The following is a 13,720-nucleotide window of genomic DNA, read 5'->3' on the forward strand; positions in this document are numbered from 1 at the left end:
AGAGAGGAGAGCAGAGCGGTCCAGAGGCTTTCGGAGGAGGGGCGTAAGGTGGGAAGCGGCGGCGGAGAGAAGGGGTCCGGGAAGACGGGGCCCGGGGAGACACGGGCCCGGAGAGACACGCCCCCCAGCACCCCCGCCTCCGCCCCGAGGGAATTTTCCGGAACCCAGAGCTGACCACACCCAGCGCCACACTCCTGGTCACACTCACGTCTCCTCAGTAGTCCTTTTTCTTCCACCAGCCCTTCGCAGTTGGTCTTAATCTCCCCACAGCTGTTATCTCTCACCGCTAATTTGTCGGGTTGCGACCCTGGGACGGCGTGCAACAGAAAATGAAGATTCCTGGGCGTTGCGCAAGGGGGATCCTCTAGGACTTTCTAAGGATGGGGCTTGGGAATTTGAATTTTAAACAGCGCCCAGGTGGCCTTCGGGTACATGGGAGTTTGAGATGAGCCACACCTGCCTGAGAAGATGCCACAAAACTAGCGACCTATAGGATAACCATACTAGGAAATTGTAAAGCAGTGGTTCTTAACCGTGACGGCATTGGCCAGACATTGGAATTCTCTGGGAGCTTTTAGAGTATTCAGAGACCACGGTCCCACCTCTGGAGTTCTGAGCCCGAACATTGGTATTTTTGTTTTAAAGCTTCCCAGATAGTTGTAACATGTGGCCAGGATTGAGAACAGTTTTCCTAGAACCATCTCTTTTTGAACCTACCTGGCTCTAGTGTCTGGGGAAAGAGTCCCTTGGCCCACCCCTCCCAAACCCCAACACCAAAAAACGAGCAGATACACACGCGAACTCCTGAGGGAACGCTCACAGCCAAAACTGTTTTCAACCAGAACAGACTCCCCTTCAAACAGGTGACCAAGATGTCTTACTACCACCTGAGCATGGATCTCGTTAACTGCAGGAAAAGTATCTTCATGAGCTGACAATAATGACCCCTTTAGAGTGATATTCGAGTATATTCCAAAATGATGTTTTCATTACCCATTGTTAGACTGCCACCTGGTCAGAATAAGTGTTCAAAAGCTGAGCGTGTGTTGGCTGTCAGCCCTGGCTTTTCCATAGACTTGACTTGTATCCCTTGGCTCTGACCTTCTCCCCACCTTCAGGCACGGTAACTTCCCTTATTGCTCCTTTTGGCTCTCGTAGCAATGTTTTGCCTTCTTAGACTGTGGACCATAACTTCCACTTCATTTGCCTCTAAGTATGCTCCCATTAGTGTCTGTGATTTATCAACAGCTAATTAGTCAGTGACTAAGCCAGTGATTCTTAAACACTTTATAGAAGAGGTCCATATGTCTAGGTACTAGGGAAGCTGGCTGAGTTAACTACATCTTTATTGAGGGGGGAATCAGTCCTTTCCAAGTTTCATAAGAATCTTTATGACAAAATTTGGAATTTTCAAAATGTAGTTCTTAAAGTTCTTTTAAGATGCAATATTTATATATGCAGTGTTGCATATGTAAATTTGGGTTTACATTTCTTATAAAGTTCTCTTCTGTCTCCTCAAGACTTCTCACCCAGAACGTTTAACCTAATCACTTTATGGCCCTAAAAATTCAACTGGACAGATTTTGATTAAACAACGTGCAAGGGGCTGTGGTGGTTGGTTGCAGCAGGCCCCCAGGTTTTGTCTGTTCAGCATTCTTTCCCTCACTAGGTAATAGCACCCGATTTTCATACAGGAACTTACCTCCTACTCTCCAAGGAATACAGCCTTGGTCAGACTGTCAATCAAAGTGATGGCCTCTCCAGCTCAAGCGATAGACTGTTGTATTAGTTTTCTATTTGCTACCCTAACAAATTATCACAAACCTAGAGTTAAAACAACAGAGTTCTGTTGGTCAAAAATCTCACTGGGCTAAAACCAAGGTGTCAGTAGGGCTGCATTCCTTTCTGGAGGCTCTCAAGAAGTTCCATTTCATTGCCTTTTCCAGCTTCTAGAGGCTGCTGGCATTCCTCAGCCCATAACCCCCTTCCTTCATGTTCCAAACCAGCAATCTTCAAAATCAGTAACATCTTTCTAATCCTGCTTCCAATAGTCACATCTCTCAGATCCAGCTGGAAAAGTTTCTTCACTTCTAAGGATGCTTGTGATTACATTGGTCCCACCCCAATAATCCAAGATAATCTCTGGAGCTCAAGGTCCTTAATTTACTCACATCTGCAAAGCCCCTTTTGCCACTTAAGGTAACGTTTACAGGTTTCAGGGATTAAGACATGAACATCTTGGACTTCCCTGGTGGCGCAGTGGGTAAGAATCCACCTGCCAATGCTGGGGACACGGGTTCAAGCCCTGGTCCGGGAAGATCCCATATGCCGCGGGGCAACTAAGTCCGTGTGCCACAACTACTGAGCCTGTGCTCTAGAGCCTGCGAGCCACAACTACTGAGCCCGTGCTCCACAACAAGAGAAGCCACCGCAATGAGAAGCCCACACACCGCAACGAAGAGTAGCTCCTGCTCGCCACATCTAGAGAAAGCCCGCACACAGCAACGAAGACCCAATGCAGCCCTAAATAAATAAATAAGTAAAAGAAAGCCCAACAGATAAGTAAATAAAGAAAATTTTTAAAAAAAGACATGAACATCTTGAGGGACCATTATTCTGCCTACTACAGACCCCTACTCTCAGCTGATCCATTACACTCTATTTCTGAGATGAGCAAAGTGATGACCCAAGAACTAAAAAAGATCATTGGGCACTTATCTCAGTGATGGCACCCATCATTTTTGGCATGTAGATCTGTGGGGCTGGTTCCTGTGCTTCCCAAAGCCTGACTTTTCAGTTTATCCTGCAATACTGAGAATTTCCCCATAGCTAGAACTTGCTAGAAATAAATGTAATACATAATAGAACAACGATACAGAATCAATCAGAGTTTTTGGTTGCAAACAACAGAAACAGCCTTTGTAACTCTTAAGGAAAAAAAGGAATTGATTGGACAAATGTCAGGTTCTCAGAGAGTCAATGGTGAGAATCCATGAAATCATACTGATTGATCTCCAATTTGGAAAACCTAGATGCTGCAGAGGGCTAGGCAGCAGAAATCACTGCAAAAGTGACACAGCAGATAGGGTGAGTATAGTATATATGCCACACTGCTGCATCACTGGACCTCCAACTGACCCCACTTGTTTGCCACACTTGCTCAAGATACATAGTGTCCAGAGGGAGCTTCCAGTTGGAGGTCTTTGATTCTATGCCCATCTCCCAGGCTAGCAGGGACAGTTCTGGTTTCTGTAGCTGTATGTGGCCACTAATTCCACAAAAGGAGATTGAGATGCCTATAGAAAGAGGAGGCGAATAACTAGCAAATGCCCCCCACGAAAATCCTAAGAGAAATTCAAAGAGCTGTGGAGGAGGCAGAAGTCATGTCTATTTAGGAAAATCAGGAAAGACTGAACAGAAAATGGGTGTAGGACAGGGCTGTCCTTATAGAAATAAAATTCAAGCCAAATATATAATTTAAAAATTTCCAGTAACTGCGTTAAAAAAGTAAAAAGAAACAAGTGAAAATAATGTAAATGTATTTTATTTAACCCACTGTATCTAATATATCAGTGGTCCCCAACCTTTTTGGCACCAGGGACCAGTTTCGTGGAAGACAATTCTTCCATGGACCGGGGGGGTGGGGATGGTTTCCGGAGGATTCAAGCACATTACATCTATTGTGCACTTTAGTTCTATTATTTTTATATTGTAATATGTAATGAAATAATTATACAGCTCACCATAACGCTGACAGGAGGCAGAGCTCAGGTGGTAATGCGAGTGATGGGGAGCGCCTGTAAATACAGAAGAAGCTTCACTGGCTCATCCGCCACTCACCTCCTGCTGTGCAGCCCAGTTCCTAACAGGACACAGACCGGTATTGGTCCATGGCCTGGGGTTGGGGACCCCTGTAATATATTATCATTTCAACATGTTATTAATAAAATACAAATGGGACATTTTACATGCAATAAAATTTTTAACAGAAAAAAAGTACACTGCTTCAGGTTTTTTTTTAATTAAATTAAATTAAAAATTCATTTCCTTCTTGGCACCAGCCACATTTCAAATGCTCAATAGCCACACGTGGCTAGTGGCTATAACATTAAACAACAAAGGTGTAGAAGGATGGTGTATCCTCTTGGATCTAATCTAATCTAGAAAACACAGTAATTTAAACAGGGTAAGTTTAAATACAAAGCATCATTAACGTAGCAGCAGATTGGACTCATGAGCGTCTGGCTAGTAAAAAGCAAAGAGAACTGTAAAGAATATAGGAATGGAAGGTATTCTGAGCAGCTGCTGCCCCATGGGGCTGAGGTAGAGCATCTGAGAAAGCTGCCTCTCTATCCACAGGCTATAGGAATAAGACTGAGACCTCCGTGGACAGGGCTTGTGGCTCCCTGAGTGGCAGAGAAGTTGCTGTGGCATCAGCAGAACTTGCTGAAAATCTGCCCTCCAGAACTTTCCAGAAATCACCTTCTAAGCTGCCCGGGAAGGCTCTTCATGGGTTGGTTTCTCACGGGAGGCGCTCTCTTACAAAACTGCTCCAGGTGCCTGGAGAAGCTGCTGGTTGCTGCCGGCCACCATGGCGCTGCAGAGCTGGGCGCTGGGGAAGCCACGTGCGCGGCAGGAGCTCGGCACAGGCCTGGAAGTGTGGAGAAATACACCAGCATGATGACAGGCCTAGAAAGAGGAAAGCGTGAAGCAGAACAGCAAGGGGACTAGTTCGGATTGGGGAGTCATTGTAGATGGGAGGGTAAGATAGAAATGCAGTAAGATAGAAAGGTAGACCCAAAGGTTCTACCTCAGACTCAACAAACCATTCTCTACAATATTGTAATTTTCCCCAAATACCACTTTGGTCACCTCACCCCTCTCTTAATAACTTTCCATGGCTTTTCCGTGCCTATATAGAATTTAGCGTCCTAGACTCTCTGTCCAAACTTCCTCAAGCCAGGCCACTCTCCTGTGCTCCCCACAGACCAGCTTTGCTCTGCTATTCTGCCTAGAAGGTCCCCCTTCCCCCTTCCTTTCCTCACAACTCAGCCCAAAAGTCCCAATCAGAGCCAACTCCTGTAGTACCCACCACAGTCTGCCCACAATGTAAAATCAGTAAAGTTCCCAAGGGGAGGGACTGCCCTTTGTTAGCATGGTTTCCTCCCTGGTACTTACACAGTAGGTGCTAGATAAATACTCCAGACTAGACTACAAGCTCCTGTGGGCAGCACAGTGCCCAGGACATTGGAGGCTCTCTCCAGGTAGTAAATACATGAAATCAGTGGAATGGAATAGAATAGAAAGTCCTTGTCGTAAACCTCTTGCTCTGTGTGCTTTGTAGCGTCCGTTTTTCCCTTCCTCAGGTACGTATTTCTTACTGACTTTTCAATCCTAAATGCCTGTGGTAAACAGAGCAGTTATCCCCAAAGATGCATTTCACTGTCCTAATCCCAATAATCTGTGAATATTACTCCATATGGCAAAAGATGTGATTAAATAAAGATCTTGAGAGGAGGAGCTTATCCTGGATTATCCATCTGGGCCTGAAATGCAGTCACAGGTGTCCTTATAAGAGAAAGGCAGAGGGAGTTTTGGACAGAAGAGAGGTGGAAGCTATGTGACCACAGAAGCAGAGATTGGAACGATGTGGCCACAAGCCAAGGAATGCCTGGAGCCCCCAGAAACTGGAAGAGGTAAGCAATGGATTTTTCCCTAGAGCCTTTGGAGAGAGCACAACTTTACTTTCACTACCACGTCAGGATAAAACCTCTGTTGTTGTAAGCCACCCAGTTTTGGTAATTTGTTATGGCAGCCACCGGAAATTAATACAATGTCCAATTCCAGGGGTTGTAGTGATTGATTCACACATGGGCACATGACCCAGTTAATGCATTGAGACTCTGTAACAGGACATTTGCTGGAGCTGCTGGGAAAGGGAAGCTCTTTTTGCCACTAAGGCAACCCATACTAGGAAAAGATAAGCCTAGAGCTGTTTGGGGCCTCCATGTGGAGACATCAGCCTAACACGTTGAAAAAGACAGAGACAAAATCTAGTGTTGCTATCATTTGATCTTCTGTATCCAGCCATATCCGAAGCCAGTCCTATCCCTGGACTTTCAATTATATCAACCAATTAATTCCTCATTTTACTTAAGCCAGTATGAGCTGGATTTCTGTCACAAGCAGCCCAAAGAATTCTAATTCATAGAGTCTTTTCGTTACCTGCAGAGGGTTGTCAGATATATATGAATTGTAGATAAACAACAAATAAATTTTTAGTGTAAGTATATCCCAAACATTGCATGGGTCTGATACCATATGTGTATATATTGTTACTTAACTGAAATTCAAATTTAACTTGGCATCCTGTTTTCTCGGTTTTGGGGTTTTTTGTCTTTTGCCAAGTCTGGCAATCCTATGTTGAAAGAAGTTTTTCTATTGATCATCTGAAACCTTTGAAAGGCCAGTTGTTATAGTACAAAGGAAGATAGACATAATCTTTATTCTAAGTAGATACCTCATAATTTTAGGCATTTGAATGACTGTCTTCAGTCTCTTGTATTGACTGGAGCTGTAAAAGAATGTGATTATAGCCTCATAATGTCATGAACCTTCATATGATTTGAAGTTGAGAAGGACACATTATCAGTTTTTAATAGCCTGAGCAATACTGAGCAAAGCAGTAGAAAGGTGTCTGAATGTGTTGAGACACCTACAACAAAGATGTAAAAATAAATAAATAAATAAAAGAAACTAGTATTTTAGAAACAAAGCAAACCAAAAACAAACAAACAAAAAACTAATGCTCTTCCAGAGCTGCTGTCACAGTTTACTCTACTTGATGTGATGTACCCATTAGGGTGTGGTCCAGTTGCAAAGGATTATGGGAGACCCAGCTGGAGGAGCAGAGGAGGGGGCCAGGCAATGACCATTGAGCAGGTGAGAAAAAACAAAATGGCCAAGCTGAGGGTATCCTGAAATCTGGAGACCAGCCTGACGGCATGAAGTCTGGCATATATAAAACAGTACCCCAGCCCAGGATATACGGGAATAGTGTTGTGTGTTTTTTGCACCCAGATGCAGTGTTGAAGAAAAGAAGGTTCTTCTACTTTACTAATGCTTGCACGTCTTTGGTTCTCAAAAGCCCCTTCAAAAGACTTCTGCGGTAGATTAGTTCTTTAACCTTGAGACGTATATCTAGAATGAGGGATTCACAGCTTGTTTTAACTTTGCAGCAAAGGTAAGAATACTTGAAAACTTACAAACTTGAGAAGTTGCCTGGCTCAACGACTGTTCCACTATTGCTTATTTTTCAGTGATGTTTGAGAAAGGAGGATATTTCTTGAAAATACTGTTTGAAATGTCAATTGTGTTTCAGTCGTTTCTGCCCTTCGTTTTGATGTGGATTCTTTTCTTCACGCAAATATATAGTGAAGCACTGTGGCATCCGATTCTCCTGTCCTAGCTTTTGTTGACGTTCCCACTGACTGACCATCTTACCAAATCTGGCAAGTTCTCCACGCCCAGCAAGATCTTCTCACAACTTGTGTTAAGAACTACTTCGTGTCACCTAGGGTGACATAGTGAGATCACACCCTTGTGAGTATGGGATGGGTCGCGCTTAGTAACCGTCTTCAGAAAAAAAGAACTAAAGTGGGTGGGTCAGTCTCCTTGGTCTGGAGTAGTGGTTCTCAGCTGAGGGTGGTATCCTGCACCGAGGGAGCATTTGGAAATGTGAGGAGACTTCTTTTGTTGTTCTGAATTATATTTTACATATAACATTGTGTAAATTTAAGGCGTATAACATGTTAATTTGGTGTATTTCTATATTGTAATATAATTGCCATTGTAGCGATATTTAGCACCTCTATCATGTTTTGTAATTATAATTTCTTTTTAGTGATTGGAATAATGAAGTTTAGTCTCTTGGCAAGTTTGATGATTATAATCAGTCTTGTTTATAAGTCTGTTTTTAAACAGTGATTCATGGGGGTGGGGAGAGGTTTGCTATTGACCTTAATTGGGTATCTTACACAGCAAAAAGTGCTCCTACTCCAATGCCATTAGATTCTCTGGCCTCAACAGAGAACCTAATGATCCAGTGAGCAGTACAAGGATAGTCACCCTATGGAAGGACCTGGAAAAGATCTTTATTCCCTATAGGGTTCCACCCTATGGGACATGGACTTTAAGCACAGAAAGGGAGCTTTGCTTTGTTTATCATTTTAGGATTGGGTTCAGCTGCCAGTGACAAGAAACCCAAATAATAGTGGCTTAAGCCCATAAAGTTCCATTCCCTCACGGATGAGTCTCCAAGTAGACAGTCTTGGCTGAAGTAGCAGGTCTGCAGAGGCAGCAGGAATTCCAGCTCCACTGCTCCGAGGTGTGGCCTTCATCTGCATGGTCCAGGATGGCTGTTTAAACGGAAGCTGTCACTTTCACATTCCACCCAGATGAAGGAGAAAAGGAGAAATGAGAGCTTGTTCTCTCCCTTTGAGGACACCTCTCAGAAGTTGCATATGACATTTCCGTTTACATTCTTTGGCCAGAACTTTGTCTCATGTCCATTCCTAGCTGCAAGGTAGCTGGGAAATAGAGGCTCCTATTCTGGGTAGCTGTGTGCCCAGCTGTGGGCACACAGAAGAAAGAAGCAATGTTTAGCAACAGCTAGCAATTTCTGCCATTCCTAGCAAGGCAGATTACCTACATCAATAAAGTGAAGCCCTAGTATGTTATTAAAGCTGGTCCAGCCTTGACTAAGTAGGGAAAGAAGAAAAGTACTGACTTGCCTTGGCCCCAGAATTCTTTGACACTCCTCCCATGGAGACTGGGGCTGTGTCTCCTCCCCATAAATCTGGGTGGGGATTTATGACTGCTCCAACAAATAGAGCACAACGTAACTGATGTCATACAAGGCAGCACAGCTGCCCTCTGGCTTGCTCTGGGATGTTCGCCACTGGGACCCAGCCACCACGCTGTGAGGGAGCCCAGGCCACGTGGAGGCCACATGTGGGTGTTTGGCCTCCAGCCCCAGCTGTGGTCTTAGCCAACAGCTACCAACTGCCAGACATGTGAGTGAAGAAGCCTCCAGATGATGCCCCCTCGAATTCCAGAGTCACCCACTGCTGTGACCTGAACGTGTCCCACTGCCAGATATTTAACCCCCAAGGTGATGGTATAAGGAGATGGGACCTTTGGGAGGGACTAGCGCTTTTACAAAGAGACCCCAGAAAGCTCCCTTCTCCTTTCACCATGTGAGGACACAGTGAGAGGTCGGCAGTCTGCAACCTGGAAGAGGGCTCTCACCTGGTCCTCTGACCTCCAGCACCATAAGGAATAAATTTCTGTTGTCTGTAAGCCACCCAGTCTGTGGTATTTTGTTACAGCAGCCTGAATGGACTAAGACAGCCTTTGGGTTTTCCATGTGACTGTGGCTGCAGGAGGGACCCTGAGCAAGAAGTGCCCAGCTGCGTCCAGTCAGCACCAGGGCTTTCGGGAGGGTCACAGAATGATTATTGTCTTAAGCCACTGCGTTTGGGGGGTGGTTGTTTATGCGGCAATAGATAATCAGAACAGCCCGCAGAACACTGACACTTTAGTATTGACTGGTTTTTCCAGCTCATTCCTGAGGCCAGTGAGTGTCAATCAATCAGGAGAGACATCAAGAACACAGTAAATCAGGGCCCAGCGGGGCGGGTGGGGTGGGGATGGGGGTGGAGATTGCGGAGAGAGAGGATGTTGCTTAGAAAGCTATGCAGCTGCTCTTCATCATCAAGGGCATCTTCTTCCACTGTCAGCCTTGGTGGACCACAGCTGGGGCTGGCGGCCAACTAGTTCTTCACATGGTACAGTCAGAAGAAACCACGTGATGTGAATAAAAACGTAAGGAAGCTGGGAGCCAAAGAAAAGGAGGAAAATGTGTTATGTGTGCCAAGGAACTGTGACTGGAAATAGAGAAAGACAAGAATCCAAAAATCTAAATTATATTGTCCACTGTGTATATTTATACCATATCTTCTTTATCCATTCATCTATTGATAAGCACTTATTGCTCTCATATCTTGGCTACTGTGAATAATACTGAAATGAACATAGGGGTACATATATCTTTTTGAACCAGTGTTTTGTTTTCTTTGGAAAATAACCCAGAAGTAGAATTGCTGGATCATTTTGTTCTCCATAGTGGCTGCACTAATTTACATTCCTAGCAACAGTGCATGAGCATTCCCTTTTCTCCACATCTTTGCCAACACTTGTTATTTGTGGTCTTTTTGATGGTAGCCATTCTGACAGGTATGAGGTGATATCTCATTGTGGTTTTGATTTGCATTTCCCTGATGATGAATAAGGTTGAGCATCTTTTCATGTGCCTTTTGGCCATTTGGGGAAACGTCTATTCAAATCCTCTGCCTATTTTTTAATCAGGTTTTTTTTTTTTGATGTTGAGTTATATGAGTTCTTATATCTTTTGGATATTAACCCCTTATCAGATATAACATTTGCAAATATCTTCTCCCATTCAGTAGCCAGCCTTTTCGTTTTGTTAATAGTTTCCTTTGCTGTGCAAAAGTATTTTAGTTTGATGTAGTCCCGTTTTATTTTTGTTTTGTTTGTCTTACATTCAAGTCTTTAATCCATCTTGACTTTATTTTTGTACACTGTGTGAGAAGGTAGTCCAGTTTGATTCTTTTACATGTAGCTGTCCAGTTTTCCCAGCACCATTTATTAAAGACAGTATCATTTCCCAATTGTATAATCTTGCCTCTTTGTCATAGATTAACTGACCATGTCAGTGTGGGTTCATTTTGGGGGGTCTTTATTCTGTTCCATTGACCTACATGTCTGTTTTTGTGCCAGTACCATACTATTTTAATTACTATAGCTTTGTAGTATAGTTTGAAATCAGGTAGCATGATACCTCAGCCTTTTTCTTCTTTCTCAAGATTGTTTTGGTTATTCAGGCTCAGGACCACAAAATTTTAAGTAGACACACTTAAAAATTATTGATGGGGAATTCCCTGGTGGTCCAGTAGACAGGACTCGGCACTTTCACTGCCAAGGATGCAGGTTCAATCCCTGGTTGGGGAACTGAGATCCTACAAGCTGCGTGGTGCACCCAAAAAATAAAATGAAAATTAAAAAAAAATAAAGTGATAACTTATTTTTAAAAGATTATTTGTGACCCCAAAGAGTTTTTGATCATGTGAGTTCCACTATCAATATTTTAGAAATTAAAAAAATATTTATTACTTTATTTAAAAACGAGTTCATTCCATGTTAACATAAATAGTACTCTTCACATTACCTTGTGGGAAATGGGGCTCAGAGGACTGGCATGAATGTTGACGCCTTTGCCTACTGCTCTGGCTGTGATTAATCAACTGTCCTTTGTCTCTGCCTCAGAAGTCTCCTGTCTTCTATGAGCATCCGTGACACCATGATATGCTAATTTGTACCCTTTGAAGGAGGGCAAAACCTCAGCCCTTCACAGTTCTTGAAATAACCTCTAACTGAGACTCAGCATACCTTCCATTTTAATGTAGCAATAGACCTCACTGTATTCACAGTACCCATGACTTTGTAACCAATAGAAAACACAGATATTTTCATAACATACCATATTTGTATCAAATATCTCTAAATAACATTTATGCATATCAACACTTTGAAATCAAGGTACTTAATCTTATTGATATATTAAACAAGCATGTATATTACTATATCACAATCTGTTTTTTAATATATTGACAACTGTATTTCAACATGATTGGTTTCTTTTTCTTTTATTTTTATGCATTTAACATTTTTATTTTAAGAAGGGGTCCATAGACTCCTGAACTAGGCACTCTGTTCATTGCCTGAGGCTCAGAATAGCACAGGAAAACCAGAAAGAAAAAAAAGTTTCAATCATTGGTGTTTGAATTTTCCAAGCCCAGGCGCCAGGGAGAAATGGAGGGATGCATGCATGTAGAAAGAGATTTGGAAGACATGAAAGCAGTAAAAGCCTTCTGTACCTGAATCTGGAAGGGAGTCCCTGGACTCGGGGGAGGGGATTGGACACAGGAGTGAGACTGATGAAGTCTGGATGGGGGTACAGAATCTGAAGGGTGGATCTCACTTCTAGAGGCCATCAGCCTCCTCTTGACATCCAGGAGGCCTCATGGGGGCTTCTCCAGCCTGCGGCCCACCTGCTCTCCATCTGAGTGAGCCACAGAACTGCCTCACCTCAGTCTACCTTCTCAGAGACTGGTGATGCCCCCTTCCTCCACAGCCAGAAGCCCCCATGCTGTACCTGTGTCAGTCACCAAATTGTGTTCAGTCCCAAGTAACTCACTTCCCCCCCATTCCGTAGCCCAGGATGCAAGCCTCGTGAGTTGTAGGGTGACTCTAAGCCCTTAGAGGGATGGTGCATTGTGGAACAGAAGGTCCCCTGGCCTATATATTGGGTCACCCCTATATTGGGTGAGATTAAACAGAACCATCTTGAGGTTTTCCTCAGCACTGGGTTAAAGAAAAACTCTATCAGATATATACAGGAGATGAAAGAGGTCTGGAGGTGTGTAGTAGTTTGCCCAAGAGATAATCTCTCCCTATTTTTAATGTCTGTGAGCTAGGAAATGCAGAGTTGCCCCTTTAGCAGGCCTGAAACGGCTGTGTGTGGGAGCAGGTACCCCCCTGCCCTTCGTTGGTGCTGATTTCAGCACTGTGCTCCTATTGCTATGGTAATGAGCCGTGAAAGCTTTTCAAGCTGGCCAGGAAGAGCAACCTGCATAAAAGAGAGGATCAATCAGGGCTACAGTTTGACATTTGAAAGGAGTCAGAGTAGAGAGACGTGAAAGTTTGAATTATTGATGGAAGAAATACAACAGCGCGGCCAGCTTACCCCAGGGGAGGAGAAGGGGCAGGAGAAGGGGCACATTTTGGGAGGCTCAGAAGTAGCTTGTCCTACCCCAACTATCTCCCTGAAAGGCCTCACTGTTCCAGACTTCTGATTTTGCACCGTTTGTACTGCATCTCCTTGTGTGTTTACCTACATATGTGTATTTTTAAGCAAACCCTCCAGAGATGAAAAATACATATATCAAGACAGTAAGACATTTGATTTTAAAATTTTAAAAAGACAATTTAAAAAGATCTTTTCCGGGCTTCCCTGGTGGCACAGTGGCTGAGAATCTGCCTGCTAATGCAGGGCACACGGGTTCGAGCCCTGGTCTGGGAGGATCCCACATGCCGCGGAGCAACTAGGCCCGTGAGCCACAACTACTGAGCCTGCGCGTCTGGAGCCTGTGCTCCGCAACAAGAGAGGCCGCGATAGTGAGAGGCCCGCGCGCCGCGATGAAGAGTGGCCGGCCCCCGCTCGTCGCAACTAGAGAAAGCCCTCGCACAGAAACGGAGACCCAACACAGCAAGAAAAAAATTAAATTAAATTAAATTAAAAAAAAGATCTTTTCCTCTTCCCCTATCAGAATAGAGCACCATTCACATATGGATGGAGCAGCTAGAAAGGGGCACGTGTGGCAAAGAAGAATGAGGAGAGAATGGAGAGAGGGTTGCTGAAAATGGGTTTGTGAATTGCCTAAGATTCCAGGACTAGTGATAAGGAAAAAAATCACTTAGAACACTGACAACACCAAATGCTCACAAGGAAGTGGAGCAACAGGAACTCTCATTCATTGCTGGAGGGAACACAAAATGTAACAACCTCTCTGGAGGACAA

The sequence above is a fragment of the Neophocaena asiaeorientalis genome, unplaced genomic scaffold, assembly GCF_003031525.2.
Source record: "Neophocaena asiaeorientalis asiaeorientalis breed wild unplaced genomic scaffold, Neophocaena_asiaeorientalis_V1.1 scaffold220, whole genome shotgun sequence".
Taxonomy (NCBI): Eukaryota; Metazoa; Chordata; class Mammalia; order Artiodactyla; family Phocoenidae; genus Neophocaena; species Neophocaena asiaeorientalis.